The 18,465-nt window shown below is 36.6% G+C and overlaps 2 long non-coding RNA genes across 2 annotated transcripts in view; one reads left to right on the top strand and one right to left on the bottom strand.

Moving 5' to 3' along the window:
- The first annotated feature begins 5,127 nt into the window (after nt 1-5,127).
- The window catches only part of LOC309478244, a 17,202-nt gene continuing 3,864 nt past the window's right edge, over nt 5,128-18,465 (top strand). Inside the window, exon 1 of the long non-coding RNA XR_014198900.1 lies at nt 5,128-5,262. This is a non-coding gene — a long non-coding RNA (uncharacterized lncRNA). The remainder of the gene's footprint in view (nt 5,263-18,465) is intronic.
- Nucleotides 16,691-18,465, bottom strand: part of LOC309478234 — a 3,714-nt gene continuing 1,939 nt past the window's right edge. The window contains exons 3-5 of the long non-coding RNA XR_014198889.1: nt 18,454-18,465; nt 18,095-18,136; nt 16,691-18,018 (exon numbers count right to left, since the gene is read on the bottom strand). The exon at nt 18,454-18,465 is cut by the window's right edge and continues 190 nt beyond it. This is a non-coding gene — a long non-coding RNA (uncharacterized lncRNA). The remainder of the gene's footprint in view (nt 18,019-18,094; nt 18,137-18,453) is intronic.

The following is an 18,465-nucleotide window of genomic DNA, read 5'->3' as shown; positions in this document are numbered from 1 at the left end:
CCATCACTAAACTAGTGCTACAGTTAACCAGCACTAAACTAGTGCTACTGTCAACCATCACTAAACTACTGCTATTGTTAACCATCACTAAACTAGTGCTACTGTTAACCATCACTAAACTAGTGCTACTGTCAACCAGCACTAAACTAGTGCTACTGTTAACCATCACTAAACTAGTGCTACTGTCAACCAGCACTAAACTAGTGCTACAGTTAACCATCACTAAACTACTGCTACTGTCAACCAGCACTAAACTAGTGCTACAGTTAACCATCACTAAACTAGTGCTACTGTCAACCAGCACTTAACTAGTGCTACTGTCAACCAGCACTAAACTAGTGCTACAGTTAACCATCACTAAACTAGTGCTACTGTCAACCAGCTCTAAACTAGTGCTTTTGTCAACCAGCACTAAACTAGTTCTACAGTTAACCATCACTAAACTACTGCTACTGTCAACCAGCACCAAACTACTGCTATTGTCAACCATCACTAAACTAGTGCTACTGTCAACCAGCACTAAACTAGTGCTACAGTTAACCATCACTAAACTAGTGCTACTGTTAACCAGCACTAAACTAGTGCTACTGTCAACCAGCACTAAACTACTGCTATTGTCAACCATCACTAAACTAGAGCTACTGTTAACCATCACTAAACTAGTGCTACGGTTAACGGTTAACCATCATTTAACTAGTGCTACTGTTAACCAGCACTAAACTAGTGTTACTGTCAAACAGCACTAAACTAGTGCTACAGTTAACCATCACTAAACTAGTGCTACAGTTAACCATCACTAAACTACTGCTATTGTCAACCATCACTAAACTAGAGCTACTGTTAACCAGCACTAAACTAGTGCTACGGTTAACGGTTAACCATCATTTAACTAGTGCTACTGTTAACCAGCACTAAACTAGTGTTACTGTCAAACAGCACTAAACTAGTGCTACAGTTAACCATCACTAAACTAGTGCTACTGTTAACCATCACTAAACTAGTGCTACAGTTAACCATCACTAAACTATTGCTATTGTCAACCATCACTAAACTACTGCTATTGTTAACCATCACTAAACTACTGCTATTGTCAACCATCACTAAACCAGTGCTACTGTTAACCATCACTAAACTAGTGCTACTGCTACTGTTAACGTCACTAAACCAGTGCTACTGTTAACCATCACTAAACTAGTGCTACTGTTAACCATCACTAAACCAGTGCTACTGTTAACCATCACTAAACTAGTGCTACTGTTAACCATCACTAAACTAGTGCTACTGTTAACCATCACTAAACTAGTGCTACTGTTAACCATCACTAAACTATTGCTATTGTCAACCATCACTAAACTAGTGCTATTGTCAACCATCCCTAAACTAGTGCTATTGTTAACCATCACTAAACTAGTGCTATTGTTAACCAACACTAAACTACTGCTATTGTCAACCATCACTAAACTACTGCTACAGTTAACCATCACTAAACTACTGCTATTGTCAACCATCACTAAACTACTGCTACAGTTAACCATCACTAAACTAATGCTACAGTTAACCATCACTAAACTAGTGCTATTGTTAAGCATTACTAAACTAATGCTATTGTTAACCATCACTAAACTAGTGCTATTGTTAACATCACTAAACTAATGCTACAGTTAACCATCACTAAACTACTGCTATTGTCAACCATCACTAAACTACTGCTACAGTTAACCATCACTAAACTAATGCTACAGTTAACCATCACTAAACTACTGCTATTGTCAACCATCACTAAACTAATGCTACAGTTAACCATCACTAAACTACTGCTATTGTCAACCATCACTAAACTACTGCTACAGTTAACCATCACTAAACTACTGCTACAGTAAACCATCACTAAACTACTGCTATTGTCAACCATCACTAAACTACAGCTACAGTTAACCATCACTAAACTAGTGCTATTGTTAACCAACACTAAACTACTGCTATTGTCAACCATCACTAAACTAGTGCTACTGTTAACCATCACTAAACTACTGCTATTGTTAACCAACACTAAACTACGGCTATTGTCAACCATCACTAAACTACTGCTACAGTTAACCATCACTAAACTAGTGCTATTGTTAACCAACACTAAACTACTGCTATTGTCAACCATCACTAAACTACTGCTATTGTCAACCATCACTAAACTACTGCTACAGTTAACCATCACTAAACTAGTGCTATTGTTAACCAACACTAAACTACTGCTATTGTCAACCATCACTAAACTACTGCTACAGTTAACCATCACTAAACTACTGCTATTGTCAGCCATCACTAAACTACTGCTACAGTTAACCATCACTAAACTACTGCTATTGTCAACCATCACTAAACTACTGCTACAGTTAACCATCACTAAACTACTGCTACAGTTAACCATCACTAAACTACTGCTATTGTCAACCATCACTAAACTAGTGCTATTGTTAACCAACACTAAACTACTGCTATTGTCAACCAGCACTAAACTACTGCTACAGTTAACCAACACTAAACTAGTGCTATTGTTAACCAACACTAAACTACTGCTATTGTCAACCATCACTAAACTACTGCTACAGTTAACCGTCACTAAACTAGTGCTACAGTTAACCATCACTAAACTACTGCTACAGTTAACCGTCACTAAACTAGTGCTACTGTTAACCGTCACTAAACTAGTGCTACAGAAGTACCGAAACAGTATTTCTACCTCTCTCGCTTTCCCAGTCCTTAAAAAGTATTTCTAAATAATGCATGCATTGAAACACACACATACACAAACTTTTGCTGCTTAAGAAAAACAGACTAAAATCTGTAATGTTTAACTACACAAAGCTATTAGTGAACACCTGTGATGAATCAGGCCTTTTGTATCAAACATTAGAGGCAGCGCAGGATATAAACCACACAAATATCAATATCTTATATCTCACTTCTCTACAGAACACAATAAAAGTTGTGAAATTGCTCCTTCTCTCATGAAAAGTTAAAAAGCTGCAAAGGGAATAATTATGAAAAACTCATCAATTTCAGTGGCTGCAGGGAGAATTAAAGATCAGTTTTAGTGGAGCACAAAACAAAATGGATTGCAGTCGAGTTTAAACTAAACGACTTTCTGGAGCAGAGAGTTATTATCCAGACAGAGCAAAATCAAATATAATACACAAAGAACATTTGCAAAAACAAACATAACTGACTCAGATAACCGCATGATAGCTAGTTCTGTATCTTACCGCACGTACAAACGTCTTCTGTTTAGAACGACTCCATGGCATGCAAACATGCAAAACACATATACGATTATATGTCCATTAATATCACATCACAAATAAATCATATACAAGTTGCATATCTGCACCATATACTGTAAAATATTGCACACTGGTCATTTTAATGGTCATCAAGAACCGGTTTAGTTGATTAGAACTTAACTAAAACATCTCATTCAGAAGTGATCATAATTTTGACATCACAGCTTTAACACTAGACCACCAATATTTACATTATTCATTTTAAAATAAATGTCTACATTTAAAGTTTATTTTATTTCAAGCAATGAAAACTTTTTTATGGTTTAAGTTTTAGTTCGGAACATCTTACAACGAGAAACGATGTGCAATCATATATTTGTGAATTAATATTATATAATAAATATAATATAATATAATATAATATAATATAATATAATATAATATAATATAATATAATATAATATAATATAATATAATATAATATAATAATTCTTTATTGTCCTCGTTAGAGGAAATTTGTTTTCACAGACTGTACCAAGAGCAACATTCAACACGCATAACATGCACATACCACACAGAATTTTGTATTCTGCACAACTGTTCATTTTGTGAACATATTGCACAAAAATAATAAAAATACATTAAATAAGTTAGACATTCTTCGAATTCAATGCTCTTAGAGCTTATAATATAATATAATATAATATAATATAATATAATACAATATAATATAATATAATATAACATAATTGTTGCCAAATAATTTTGTCAGATAAATACCTTAACCAAGTTTTGTTCTTCCCTCATATTTTAAAAATATGAAATCATTTTCTCATATTTTAATATATATATATATATATATAAATTTGATCAGATTATGAACATTATATTACATCATAGTGTATATTTCACTGTCAGAGATAGGGGTACAGTAGGAGTCCATTTCTGTCCCAATCTACAATCTACACTAACGTACCCCATAGGGCTTATTATTGGACCTCAAGGTACATATATGTACCTTTTTTACCTTTTTGAGGGTCAAAAAGCATTAAAAGGTACAAATATGTACTGTTCTTTTAAAGGTTAAGGTACAATAGTGTACCCTTGACGGTACATCCCCAGTGACAAGCCATTGTACCCCTAAAGGTACAATTATGTACTTTATTTTCTGAGAGTGTACAATATAATATAATATAATATAATATAATATAATATAATATAATATAATATAATATAATATAAATATATAATTTACCACAACTGTTTAATGTCAGTAAAGAATGAGGAAAGTGTGTGTGTTTGGCGGTGCAGGAGAGAGAGAGTGTGGGCGAGATGTTGAGGTGAAGTGAACAGAACTACACAGCTAAAGCGCGGGTCAGATGAATGGGGACATCATACGAGGAGACGGCCGCTGAGCTTTTGATGTATGGCTCAGAGGTCAGTGGGTGTGAGACCTGTGTGTATGTGTGTGTGTGTGATGGCTAGGCCAGGGAGGGATACGGTTGCTAAGCAACAGACTGACCGGAGAGACTCATCTGATTGGAGTTTCATGGGGTTAATTTCCACGTGCAGAAGATGGCCAGCGTCAATCACAGCAACACTCGTTCATCAGAGGACAGAAACAGTGTGTGTGAGAGAGTTTACAGTGGCTAAACACTCACTAAACACTCATCAATCTCAGCTCAGCTTGTGCTGTTGTCAGAGGAAGAGGAATGACCGTGTGGACGGAGCGAGCAATAATGGTTTAGTGATGGACTTCAGTTCAATAGTTTGACAATCTGAAGTAAAAGTACAGTATTACTGGTCTCACATTCTTTACACACTTTACAAATATATAGTAAAGTGTAATTTATTCCTGTGATCAAAGCTGAATTTTCAGCATCATTACTCCAGTCTTCAGTGTCACATGATCCTTCACAAATCATTCTAATATGATGATTTGATGATCAAGAAACATTTATGATTATTATCAATGTTGAAATCAGTTGTGCTGCTGTGGAGCCTGCGATACATTGTCTGTTTTCAGGATTCTTTGATGAGTATAAAGTATATTATATGACTTTTTGAATAGAGTTATGCAGTCGATTAGTCTGATTTGATGGAGTGTGGCGACAGATGATGATCTACCAGTAGTTTTCTGTAGATTAAAGGTTTGATGTTCATAATCCACACAGAACAACTATTGTCACAAGAGTGTGAGACGATCTCTGACTCTCTCTCTCGTGTAAAAGCTCATCTAACCTGGTCGCCATGAACTCATGCATCACGCTGACATGTGACACACACACACACACACACACACACACACACACACACACACACACACACACACACACACACACACACACACACACACACACACACACACACACACACACACACACACACACACTCTCTAACACACACACATGCCCAAACACTCTCTCACACACACACACACACACACACACACACACACACACACACACACACACACACACACACACACACACACACACACACACACACACACACACATTCATGAACAAACACTCACACATACATACAAACACACAAACACACACACACTTTCACACACTCACCCACACACAGACTCAAACACTCACTCACCCACACTTTCAAAAAAACTTGTTTCCTCAATTAAAAAAAACTAAGCTTGTTTCCTCAATTTAGGTCATTCACACACTCTCTCTCACACACACACACACACACACACACACACACACACACACACACACACACACACACACACACACACACACACACACACACACACACACTTTTTATTTCATAACTGACTATATCATAATTCTGACTTAAATCAGAATTTCATGAAAAAAAAAACTATCTCATACACTGTAAAAAATGTCTAACCTCTCCAAGTCAAAAATTTCTAGTGACTGGTCACATCTAAATTTTTTAATTGGCCCAAGTGCAATTCTTGTTGCAATAGTCTGTTAGCATTGGCTCAATGAGAAATAATACGTCAGACTAATTGAAAAATTTAGATGTGACCAGTCACTAGAAACTTTTGACTTGGGGATGTAATTTTCTTTTACAGTGTAGTTTCAACAACTTTTAATGTCATAATTATGATTTTTCAAAGCATGTTTTTTTTTTTCATGTGGCAGAAATAGTCTTCCGTGAACTCAGCACCTGACCAAGTAATACTAGCACTTACCTTTTCTAGTCTATACAACTCTATCTGTTTGTTTTTCTCTGATTAAAAACAAAACAAAACTTGCTATGTGTGCTGTGCTAGACCAACTGAGACTTGTTACAGCACTTTAACACTGTTGCCCTCTTGTTGTCTGATTGCTTCTATTGTTCTCCTCATTTGTAAGTCGCTTTGGATAAAAGCGTCTGCTAAATGATTAAATGATTAAGGACTTCATTACTGCTGTAAGAGAAACAGCTCATCTGATGTACAAGGGTAGTATTTCTAAAGCAAATTAAAAACTATCTGAAATGAGGGGAATTCTATGTGAGTTTATGACACATGATCAAACAGTGAAGTGTGAAAATAGCTCACAACTCTCTAAAATTAACTTAAATGTTCCTGGACAAATATTAGTTTTGGGTTAAAACTGATGTGCTGATGATCTTTCATAACCTCTGACGACACAGACAAAGACTGTTCTGTTATTATCTGTGTGTGTCTGTGTGTGTGTGCGTATGAGAGAGTGAGTGAGTGTGTGTGCATGTGAGAGTGAATGACTGTGTGTGATTGAGTGAGTGAGTGTGTGTGTGTGTGTACAGTCACTAATAGATGATTCATTCAGCCGCTCTGTGTGTGTGTGTGTGTGTGTGTGTGTTTTGTCTTATCACATTCTTGTGCTGCTTCTGTGTGTGTGTGTGTGTGTGTGTGTGTGTGTGTGTGTGTGTGTGTGTGTGTGTGTGTGTGTGTGTGTGTGTGTGTGTGTGTGAGTCTCCAGACCGATAAGATCTGCTGCTGTCCTCATGTTAAGGACTTCACTGATAACATTAAAACACGCTCGGAAACAATGGCAGTGAAAATGACATCACACTCAGACCTTTGACAAACACACAGAGAGAAACAGAGCAAACAGAGCGAAACGTGAAGGCAAATGATCAACCCTTCAACACATAAATCAGCTCAGTGTGCCGCTCATTTTCTGGGTTTTGGGGACAAATTTATCTATTTCTCATGACAATTACAAATACTTCTTCATAATAAAGTGCCTGTAGGAAAGAAAATCACAATGCATTAGACTTGTACAGAATCAAAGAAAAAGATCTCAATAAATCTGCTCGAATTTGTCTCAACATGAACTCAAAAATGTCTTATCAGAGGATCATTCATTTTACAGCACTAGACTCTTACCGGATGACGACTGGTGAATACCTTTCTTTGAAGGTATTTTAGAAGGAACATCTGGCAATGTAAATGAAACTGAGATCTCATTGCGTCTCAATATTATAACCCAGGTTTTTTGTCTCTTCTGAAATCAGACACATTTGAGATGCGATTTAGTCATTAAAACTAAAACTGTGTCTCATTGTGGAGAAACAACTGAGATCTCAGCTGTGATTTTTTCCCCGTTCCTGTAGCTTCATTCATCAAGCACAAGAAACAAATCTGTTTAATGATTCAACATGCACTTACACGATTAGCCCACAGATACGACCAACGAAACATTAAGATAACGGTAAGAAAACGCTGAGATAACGCTGAGATAAAGTGAGAATAATGATGGTCTGTAGCAGCAAACACTCTCACAACTGATGAATTTAAGATCATGATCGCTTACTGTTTATGATTAAGTAAGTAATATCCAGAATGTCATACAGTGACAGCAAACAACATCATGCTCTCTTGAGAGGAATAAAATCATGTGATCTTCTTTCTTCTGCTAAACACAAAATATGTATTTTACACCTTTTATCAAGGTGAACTATTTCTTTAACGCTTTTGACCTGTCACTGAATAATATGGAGAAATGATAAAATATTGATTTATTCATGACTAATATTTGACAGGTAGATAGTAGATGTCAGAGGTAGTAATTGCAATCTTCTGCGGATCTGAAACATAAATTAAACAACACAGGAAACATGATTAACAGGTCGAGACCTCATTCAGAGACGATCTCCACACATCAAACACTGATCGCTCTTAATATTTGTTGCCAAATGCATTTAAAACAAATTTCATTTTTATAGGGGTGGTGGTGGCGCAATGGATAAGACACATGCCTTTGGTGTGAGAGACCCGGGTTCGAATCCACTGTGAGACACCAATGTGTCCCTGAGCAAGACACTTAACCCCTAGTTGCTCCAGAGGCGTGCGACCTCTGACATATATAGCAATTGTAAGTCGCTTTGGATAAAAGCGTCAGCTAAATGAGTAAATGTAAATGTAAATGTAATGCTTCCAAACATGACTGATTTAGTAGAAACAAGCGATTTCATACTTCCCTCTTCTGAAGTCGTAATTTCGAGTTGGTAGTGTTCAAGTGCTTTGATGTTAAAAAGAACAGGGATCATGGAGGACACCAGGCTTATTCTTGCCTATTTATTGGGGGGAAAAAAGCCAAAATGTTTAATTTTCCCATTCATTAACAACAATATATAATCATTCATCGCATGATCTATTCTAGATAGTCAGCTTGCCGCAATTCTGGAACTTCAGTCAAATACATACTATTTTTGCTGTGTATAAAACATACTCAGGGCCCTATCTTGCACCCAGCGCAATTGACTTTGTACACCGACGCATGTATCATTCCTATTTTGGCGTGTTCCGGCGCAAACGTTCCTTGGTGCTATTTTGCAGTTTCAGAAAACAATTCCGACGCGTCAAAGTGGCGCGTTATTCAGATGCTATTTTAAGGGCGCATGCTTGGCCATAATGTACACTTTGCTTCTCTCATCTACACAGACGCACCATTTTTGCAAACCATACATAATTAATACAAAGGAAAAATATTCCACATGAGGGAAATCATTGTGGTGTCCATGAAGATGTGAAAAAATAGGCATAAATCTAGCTTACACATTTACCCAAATTATTATATGCCTGTTTAACCGAAGCTAATTTGGGTGTGTTTCTCCATCCCCATACAATGTCACTTCTCTGTCTTTTACGGCCCTGACGAGAACGTCGGTCTCCTCGGCTGTGAACCGCTCCTGGCGCGCGTCTGGCAAATCCGCCGTTATAATAGCAACCCGCCATGGAACAAGCGCGCCTGCTCTTAAAGGGAATGTGAGATGACGCTCTGATTGGTTTATTTCACATTACGGCCAAACCACACTTATGAGTAATGCATTTACTTCAGACCAACCCATTTTAGATTTGTGTCGGGCGCAAGAGTCATTTATCCCACCGGTATAATAGCAACAGCGAGATCTGCCCACAAAGTTACTTGCGTTTCGCGTTGGATACTTGCATTTCAGATCGTTAAAATAGGGCCCTATATGCTAGTGATGTTTGATTCTTGAATTAATCATTCTTAAAAGCCGGTAACCAGTCGAGTCAGTTCACAGAATTGAACTGAATCGATCTGTAGTTCTGAATTTAATTGATCCGCTCACTCCTTGTGCAGCACTGAATGAGCCAATTGGTTCGAAATGAACAAATAAAACCCACAGGCAGAGTTGAAAGTCAGCTTTTTGATTGTGTTCGATAAAAAAAAAAATCAAATGTTCAGTTTTATTTGATTCGTTAATTTCAAAGCAGTTATTTGGTTCAGTAACCCATTTGGACATAATCAACTTCGTATGTGTTAACTAAAGTCTGATTCAGTGATCCGGATTAAAAAGAATGATTCATTCACGAATCTAACATCTTTACAATATGCTTCAAATGTTCAGCGGCATATATGTAAATATGCACTACTTTAACAAACACACGATGTAGCTGTTGTGGGAAAAACAAATAAATATTCAGAAATCGCTCTCCTGGAAACTCGGTTTCCCAGTAGTAAATATGACTTGAGAGGGAGTTCATGTCCAATTTCCTACTAGGTAACTTGTATTTACGATTATTCCTACAGCACGTGAGGGCAGCTGACATTTGTGCTGCCTGAACTTGTCCAGTGTCTTTAAAACATGGTTGTGGTTCTGTAGAATTCACTATAGAAGTTGGCAAACCAGAGACACTATACCCAGTTCGCACACTTATGCACTTATTAGAGCTGCACGATTCTGGATAAACTGAGAATCATGTTTTTTTGTTGTCGGTTCAAATCGAGATCACGATACTGAACAGACATCTAAGCAAAATAACATGTAATTTACAAGAGTTTCTGAATAAATGTTAATTGCTGCAGTCTATTTAAAAATGTTTAATCAATCAGAATGAATTGAGTTAGTGAATGATTCAATGACTCACTCATAAAGACTTCACTTGTTTCATCACTGGATGACGATTCAGCGTTTTTGAACTAATCCAGTGGTCTTCACTATTTTTTTCATGAGAGCCGCACTGATAGGACAAAGTCAGTAGGAGAGCCATTTTACCGCAAAGTATAAAAAGTTACATCCAGTCATAAATACCATGTTTGCCTATCAATCTGTCACCCCTGAACATACAATATGCAATGCAATAAATACAAAAGGGTGAAAAAACCCCCCCATTATTTATGATGTATCAGTCAAATTTGTAACTGAGACAAGATGATTTTCTTTAATAAAAAAAAAAAAAAAAAAGCAGGATTTCCAGAAAATATTCATCCCAGAATCACCTTAAGTATTTTTTTTTCTACATTAGCCCATCTTGTAGGCCTATCTAACCATCCAAGAGCACATGCAGGGCAACTCCGCAGAGACTGGATATGTTTACATGCACAACTTTTGTTTCAATCGGACTGAATTCATTTCGATTGATGAATCTGAATGTATTGTAGTTTACATGAACGCTAAACATCGTGATGTGATACATGATCGGGTTGATGTGTGTGTTTATAAGTCAAAAGATTCAAATCGGAATATGAACATATGAACCGTTGTGCCGTGCTGTTTGTATTTATCATGCAGTAGAAATGCCCAAAACCAGTCGTCTGTATGATAATCTGAAACAAGGACTGGTGAGCCGTTGTCCTGCTTCACTTCACACTTCACTTCACTTCACACACTTTATTCATCAGGAGAACAGCTCGTTCAGCGCGTCATACGTCGTCCTTTCAGTTTCGGTTTTCAGTCGATCAAGTTTTTTCATGTTCTCTCGATAAACCACCCCTTTCAATCCGATCGAAATTATTTGTAATAGAGCTGGCACTTTGAGTTTTTAAAGGGTTATGTTAAAGCCCTACTTTATTAATGTTTTTATGAAACATCTGTAGTGAATGCATTATCATATCACCGTATTATTTACCGCCATGCGAGCCACAAATGAAAGCTTGGCGAGCCGCATGAGGCTCGCGAGCCGCGCAATGAGTAACACTGAACTAATCTAACGAATGAATGATTCAATGACAAACACATTTTTTAACAGACACTTGTCGCCACCTACTGGTGTAACCATGTAATCGATACACATCAAGTTGCTTTCAAAAGGTGATTTACTCTATTTTGATCGCTACTGTAGACATCAGGGTTTATATTTGAACTATAATCTTTTATTCCAGTGCTTCTGTGATAATATGAATGATTGTAAGACAGAAATAATGAAACTGTGTGGTTGAAAAGACTGTTTTGTGAAGCTGATTCATATCTATACATGACAACGGCTCTCTCTGGATCAGAACACAGATCTGAATGTTCGCTGTGATCACACTTGTCAAAGGTTTAATAGACACAGGAGAATCACTGTCATTTAAGAATAAGATCTCGTTAGTGTTTGAATTGAGATCACGATCTTTTAACGATTAATCATGCAGCTTTAATGGGAGGGGCTGTGAGACTCCAATGTTAAATAACAAAATAACCTTATAAAATTCATACACTACATGGCTGAGTACATAGAGCATAAGTACATAGTGTATTATTGGCATCATTTAGGACACAATTTATTCTTCCCAGAGAGATTAATCCTTAAACATTCCTTCTCCTTCTCTATCCTTGGCACTTAACCTGCGTATCAGCGTCAGACAGACACAGAGACTCTACAGATAATAACTCAAGTTACGTTTGTAAGAAGCGAGACGTGTGTGTCAGTAACGCTGATAAACCTGTGTTTAAAGGGAGTGTCTTTTTGATCCTGTAATCTAATTCTCTGGTTTCTTATTAACTATCCTGGTTACTGTGAGCTCCTCTCCAAACGCACCTAACAGTCATATATTTATTCAAGACTCATTAGCAAATGAGAGAAGGTGAGATTTTAGTCCAGAGGAAGAGATAATGAGCCAATCTCATATGTGTGTGTGTGTGTGTGTTTGTGTATGTTGACCTGACACGATAACGCTTTTGTAATGGAACAACAGCAAAGTAATGTACAATTCCAGTGTGGTGAGGGTTGGTATCATACTAGTTACTATCTAGAGGGCAAAATAAGAGGTTGCTGGATCAAATCAAAGTTGGAACGACAGGAGAGCAGATTTCCTGAGGTCAAAAGATCCATCTGGAAAGTTCAAGTGAACGCCCAACACAGTCTAATGGCAATTCGTAACTATTTTATTTTGTTTTGCTGAATTGGTGGCTAATATGAATGAATAGGTACAAGCTTAATTAAAAAAAAAACTCTAAAATAGTGTTTAATTTTAATGATATCGATCCTCGGTGTCGTTATCGTTATGGTTGTGTTAAGGTATAGTACCGATACAGATACTGGAATAACTAATATTATTCATACTCTTTTGATTTCCCTATCCAATTTTTTTTTTTTTATTACAACTGCAATGAAAATACAAGTATTGGTAATCAGTATCAGCAAGTACTAAAAATAAAAGTATCTAATCGGACTTGTTCTAGAAAAAGTGGTATCGGTGCATCGCTAAAAAAAGTGATTACAATGATATCGGTCATCTGTGTCGTTATCGTTATAGTTGTGTTTAGGTATGTACTGATACAGATACTGGAATAACTAATATTATTCATATTCTTCTGAATTCCCTATTCAATATATATATATATTTTGCAACATTACAAATGCAATGAAAATACAAGAATCGGTAATCAGTATCGACAAAATAAAAGTATTGTATCGGACTTGATCTGGAAAAAGTGGTATTGGTGCATCGCTATGTTTATGGTTATAGTTCTTGGTGTGAACAGGCCTATACAGTGTAAAGAAAATATGACTTTGATTTGCTCTGAAGACTCAGAGTTCAGGGAGCTGAAACTGCAAATAAAAAAATTACCCAGCATTCCAGACCTCAGTTATCTGATTGCTGTTTTCTTGCTGATGTCAGCCAAAGCAATGGATCCTCTCTGCTTCTCTAGGAAATTGTCATTAGTTGAGCTGATCGCCTGTGCCGATCTGGAAAGTTCTCATGTTGAGCTCTCTGCCGAACTAGAGAAGAAATTAAAATGTGATGAGCTGATCATATTGTTATTCGAAAAATGTTCATGTATTGATCTTATCCTCTCTGTTGATTCGGTTGGGTCAATGTTAACTTACATACACAAACGCACAAACAACTGAAAGAATAAGCGAGATACAAACACAGCGCAAACACGAACCATCGCCGGACACCGGGGGAATTTCACACTTCCACTCATGTTTAATTGAAAAGCTCATCCCAGATGAGGTCATATCATAGTGTGTCAGATAAAAACCTGTTAGTTTCTCTCTCCTCTCGGAGGAACTGTGGGATAGTGTTCAGGATCAGCCCAGAGCCCCCGAACACTTCTAATAGTGTGCTGTACATCACTGTCTGTCCTCGGATCAAGAAACGCAGGTGGATAATGATACGAGTCTCTGAGAGATTTAGAAACCTCAACAGAAGTCATTCGCCATGCATTGAGTTTATCGTCCCGCTGAGGGAAATTCGCTTTGGACTTGTTGCACCGCAGCCAGAACATTCAAAACAGTAAATAAATAATGCTATAAAACACATAATATGAACTATAAGAATAATAATGTTAATAAAGAAATAATATATATTATATAATAAAAATATATATATATATACACAAAAATTATAAAGAAATAAACAATTAAAATGTAATATAAACTAAAATAATAATTATATTTTTTTTTATTAAAAATACATAATTAAAATATAACTCGTAATATAAAATAAAATAATAATAATAAAGAAAAGAAACTAACAAAAATAATCAATATCCTACATGCAGTCTCACAGAATAAATAGATTACAATGCATAATATAAATTCTAATAATAACAATAATAATAAAGAAAAGAAAATAACAAAATAATCCACATCCTACATGCAGTCTCACAGAACAAATAAATATATCACAACACACAATATAGACAACAAAATCAATAATAATAAAGAAAAGAAAATAATAACAAAAGATAATCCACATCCTTCATGCAATCTCACAAAATAAATAAATAAATTAAGAAATAAATAATATACAACACATTATCCTATAAAACAATATATAGGCTGTAAGAATTATAATAAAATGACAATCCACATCAAACAACAGAATAAGACGTTTGATTGTAAAATTGAGTCCAGTCCAGGTTAGAGATTGTTCTGGTCATAAAGTTCTTCCACACTGAAATAATGACAGTCATCTCTGTTAGCAGTACGAACACCGGAAAAATGAATGGAAAACATGTAGAACTTGTACACAGAAAGTTTATCAATTATTGCCGGTGCTGTTCTTCATTTGTAAGCCGCTTCAGATAAAAAGCGTCTGCTTAAATAATGTAAATTTCACAGATAAAAGACCTTCTTCTGGACCTCAGTGGTCTATGGAAGACAGAAAGTACGACATGAGGGACAGCAAATGAAGACAATAATGCTTATGTCAGGTGATGACGAACACAACAGTCTCAGGTCAGTTCATAAACTCCATTCTCCTCTCCATTATCATTTCAATAGTGTCACTGAAGTGCCGGGCTTCCCTCGTGTCCATCTGAGTGGCTTTCACACCCTCCATCTCTCTGTCACCTCCTCATCATCTTCATCACCTCTGCGCTTCCCCTGAAGTGTTTTAAGGTGTGTGTCCTGCGGCCCACAGCTTTTGGGACACGCTGATGAGGAGATGATGGGGGTTTCTGCATGAATAAATGATCGTGTGCAGAATCCACCGGAGGAAATAGAGCGAGCGGCTAATGAGGAAGTGTTTCCTCCTCTGGAGTGGTTTTATCCACCAGAAAATAAAGCACGGCCTGCGATCATAAATACTAATGTCTCCAGTGCATTTCTGGCCATGAATAAATTATGCCAGTAGATGGGATGGTGTGATATTAGTACCTTTTCCCTCCACTCACTATCAAATCAACGGTTAAGATGAGTAAAACAAAATGGGAGTGTCATAATAGTCCAAACAAGCTCCATTTCAGGCCGTTTCAATGCAATTAATTAATAAATGGGTTGGGTTTTTTTTGGGCTGTCACTATAAATCGTACTGAAGAAAAACAATAAGATACTCATAATTTAAAGCCAGTTCACTCTATGGCGGTTATTTGATTGAATTTGTTCATTCAAACCATTCAATTGAACCAATTCACAAAGGTCAAGTCAGCTTTATTTCTATACAGATTGTTTCAAAACAGCTTCACAGCAATAAACAGGAAAATAATGATCAAACTTCATCAAATAATGAGACAAATTCAAATTCCGCTGTCAAAATTATAATACGCAGCTCAATTCAGGTCAATGTTGATTCAGTTTAGTTCAATAACTGCATAAAGTTCATAAATTATTAAATTAGTTCAATTCAGCTATAAGCAGCTCCAACAATAGTGACTCGCCAGTCGATTCAGTTATAAAGCATCTCTCCTAAAGACTGAAGAGTCATTATTCAGTTCAAGTTCAGTTCTCATCAGATAGTATGAGTGCATCGATAATATTACTGAATATTAAGTGTCTTTTAAGCCAAAGGTTACAGTGGCAAGGAACCCAAACTCCATCATGTGACCGAAATTGACATAAATTAGAAAGCTTGGAGAAACCAGACTCAGTTCTTCTCAAATGAGGGTCGGGCCAAACAATCAAACCAAACGCGAAAGTAGTGTCCCGTAGGGTAAATGATTCAGAAAGTTTAATTATTTTAATGGCTACTTTAACCATCTGGTGCTCTTCGATAATTTTTTACAGAAAAAATATATTTTTTAATTTGTTTCTACTTTTACTTAATCTGAATGGTACAAAACTTGATAAAGGTTTTGGCACTTGCTGCGAAAAAATCATGGACATGATTTGAAAAGGTTAAATGGTCCTGAAAAAAAAGTCACACTTGTATCGTTCACGGTAAAAAATGAGCACATTGGAAATTAATGGGAAACGAATTTCCTCTAGTGGAAGTGTTTGGTACTGCACCCAAACAAAATCTTACTGAAAGCTCATTTTTTGAGATATCAACCTCAAATCTGGGGTTGAAACTTGTTTAGATTTATAGCTTAGATTTTTGAACAGTTTTAGAGTAAAACGTGTTGGAAATTATATATTTCATATAAAAATTTAAATAGAATTTTTGTGCATTTTTTTATAACAATATATGTAACATTTTATAACTTTTTTTAAGTTAATTTTTTAAAAACATTTTTCACTTTAACAATATCCTGTCTTTAAAAAGAGACTAAACTCCAGTCTTCAAACCAAAGCATTCAAGATTTCTGTAACATATAGTTTTTAATTAAAGTGAAGATGACTGAGATGTACATCTAATTCATGGAAATAACTCCATTAATTACAATAAGCATTCAATAAAAAAAAATACTAAAACAAGTAACAACATGCCTCTTGGGGCCTTCTGTGCCAATCCTGGGTGGCCCATCTTACCCCACTGGTCTAATTTCATATTTTTACTTCAAAAATAAAAACTATAACTTTTACTCCACAAGTCTAAAAACATTGATGTGTCCACAAACCCCTCATTAACAAATAGACACAGAAAGGTCATAGATTAGACACTATTTTCCAGAGACACAAAATTAGATCAATTAACCTCAATACTGTTTCAGCTGTCTAAATCTCACAAATGTTGATATTCAGATGAAATGACTGAATTAAAAAATAGCGTAGCAATTCATTAAAAGTGCTGAGATGATATTTCGTACCATCTATGGTCAGGAGAAAAAAATTAAGCTGTGGGGGAGGGAATATCTTTTTCTGGGGCTGGGGTGTGTGGGTGGGTGGGTGATGTGGGGGGCATCTTACCCCATGTTACCCTACTATAAAATCCCCTAAAAATACAAAATAAAAAAACATTATCAAACTAAAATATATATTACATTAATTTCATAAAAAAAAAAAAACACGGGACACAACAGACGGCCGGATCCAGAATCCGCTCACCCACAGGAGAAGGTTTGTGGTCACTCCGGAGTCCTCGTCCATCTTTATCTTGTCCTGTCCTTCCCCAGATGAACGAGCGGGGGTGCAGGGCAGAGTTAGCGGGGGAAATGGTTAACCCTGATGTCCAGAGCGAGCGCAGCTTGGCGGATCTTCATTAACCTCCGCGCAGGTGAACCGTTCATCTTGGGAGAGCCCACTTATTACCCGCAATAACTGAGCGGGGAACACGACCGCGGCCTTTTCAATTAAAGAAGGAGCAGCGTTTCATTAACCCCTCGCTGCTCTGCGCGTGCCAGGCTTGTTTAGGGTTGCGTTGGGGTGCGCAGTGAAGAGGGATATATTTTACGGGAAACTATCGCCAAGTTTCGCTGTCTGACAGCCACTGCCCGATCCAGCCTGAAATATCGTGGCATGTTCAAGAGAGCAAATCATATTTCTTGAGATGGGCCACTAATAAGGTGAATTCACTTACGGGGAAAATGAGGTCCGGCTGCGGAAAAAGACCATCAGACCTCTGATACATAAAGGAACATAAAGGAAACTCGTTATTCTTTACAGGACAAAACTGGACAAAGTCAAACGGAGACTCTATTGCTGCAGATTCAGAAATGTGCTTCATACAAAAGTGTTTTCATGAAGTGCAATTGCCCTTAAGGCATTTAATAAATTATAAACTCAAGGTCACCTTAAAATAATAACAATAGACAAAACATATAATATGCATTATCACGGAAGAATAAGAAATTGCTCAATACTACGTTGTGTAGAAATTTAGAAGGAAGACCAAAGAGACCATACGTGACATAACTAAGGCATTCAAACAGGACTCACTCTAGTCTGTGT

This window comes from Leuciscus leuciscus (genome assembly GCF_965113295.1).
Source record: "Leuciscus leuciscus genome assembly, chromosome: 16".
Taxonomy (NCBI): Eukaryota; Metazoa; Chordata; class Actinopteri; order Cypriniformes; family Leuciscidae; genus Leuciscus; species Leuciscus leuciscus.
The sequence above is the reverse complement of the archived record's forward strand: the minus strand, read 5'-3'. Positions and strand labels throughout refer to the sequence as shown.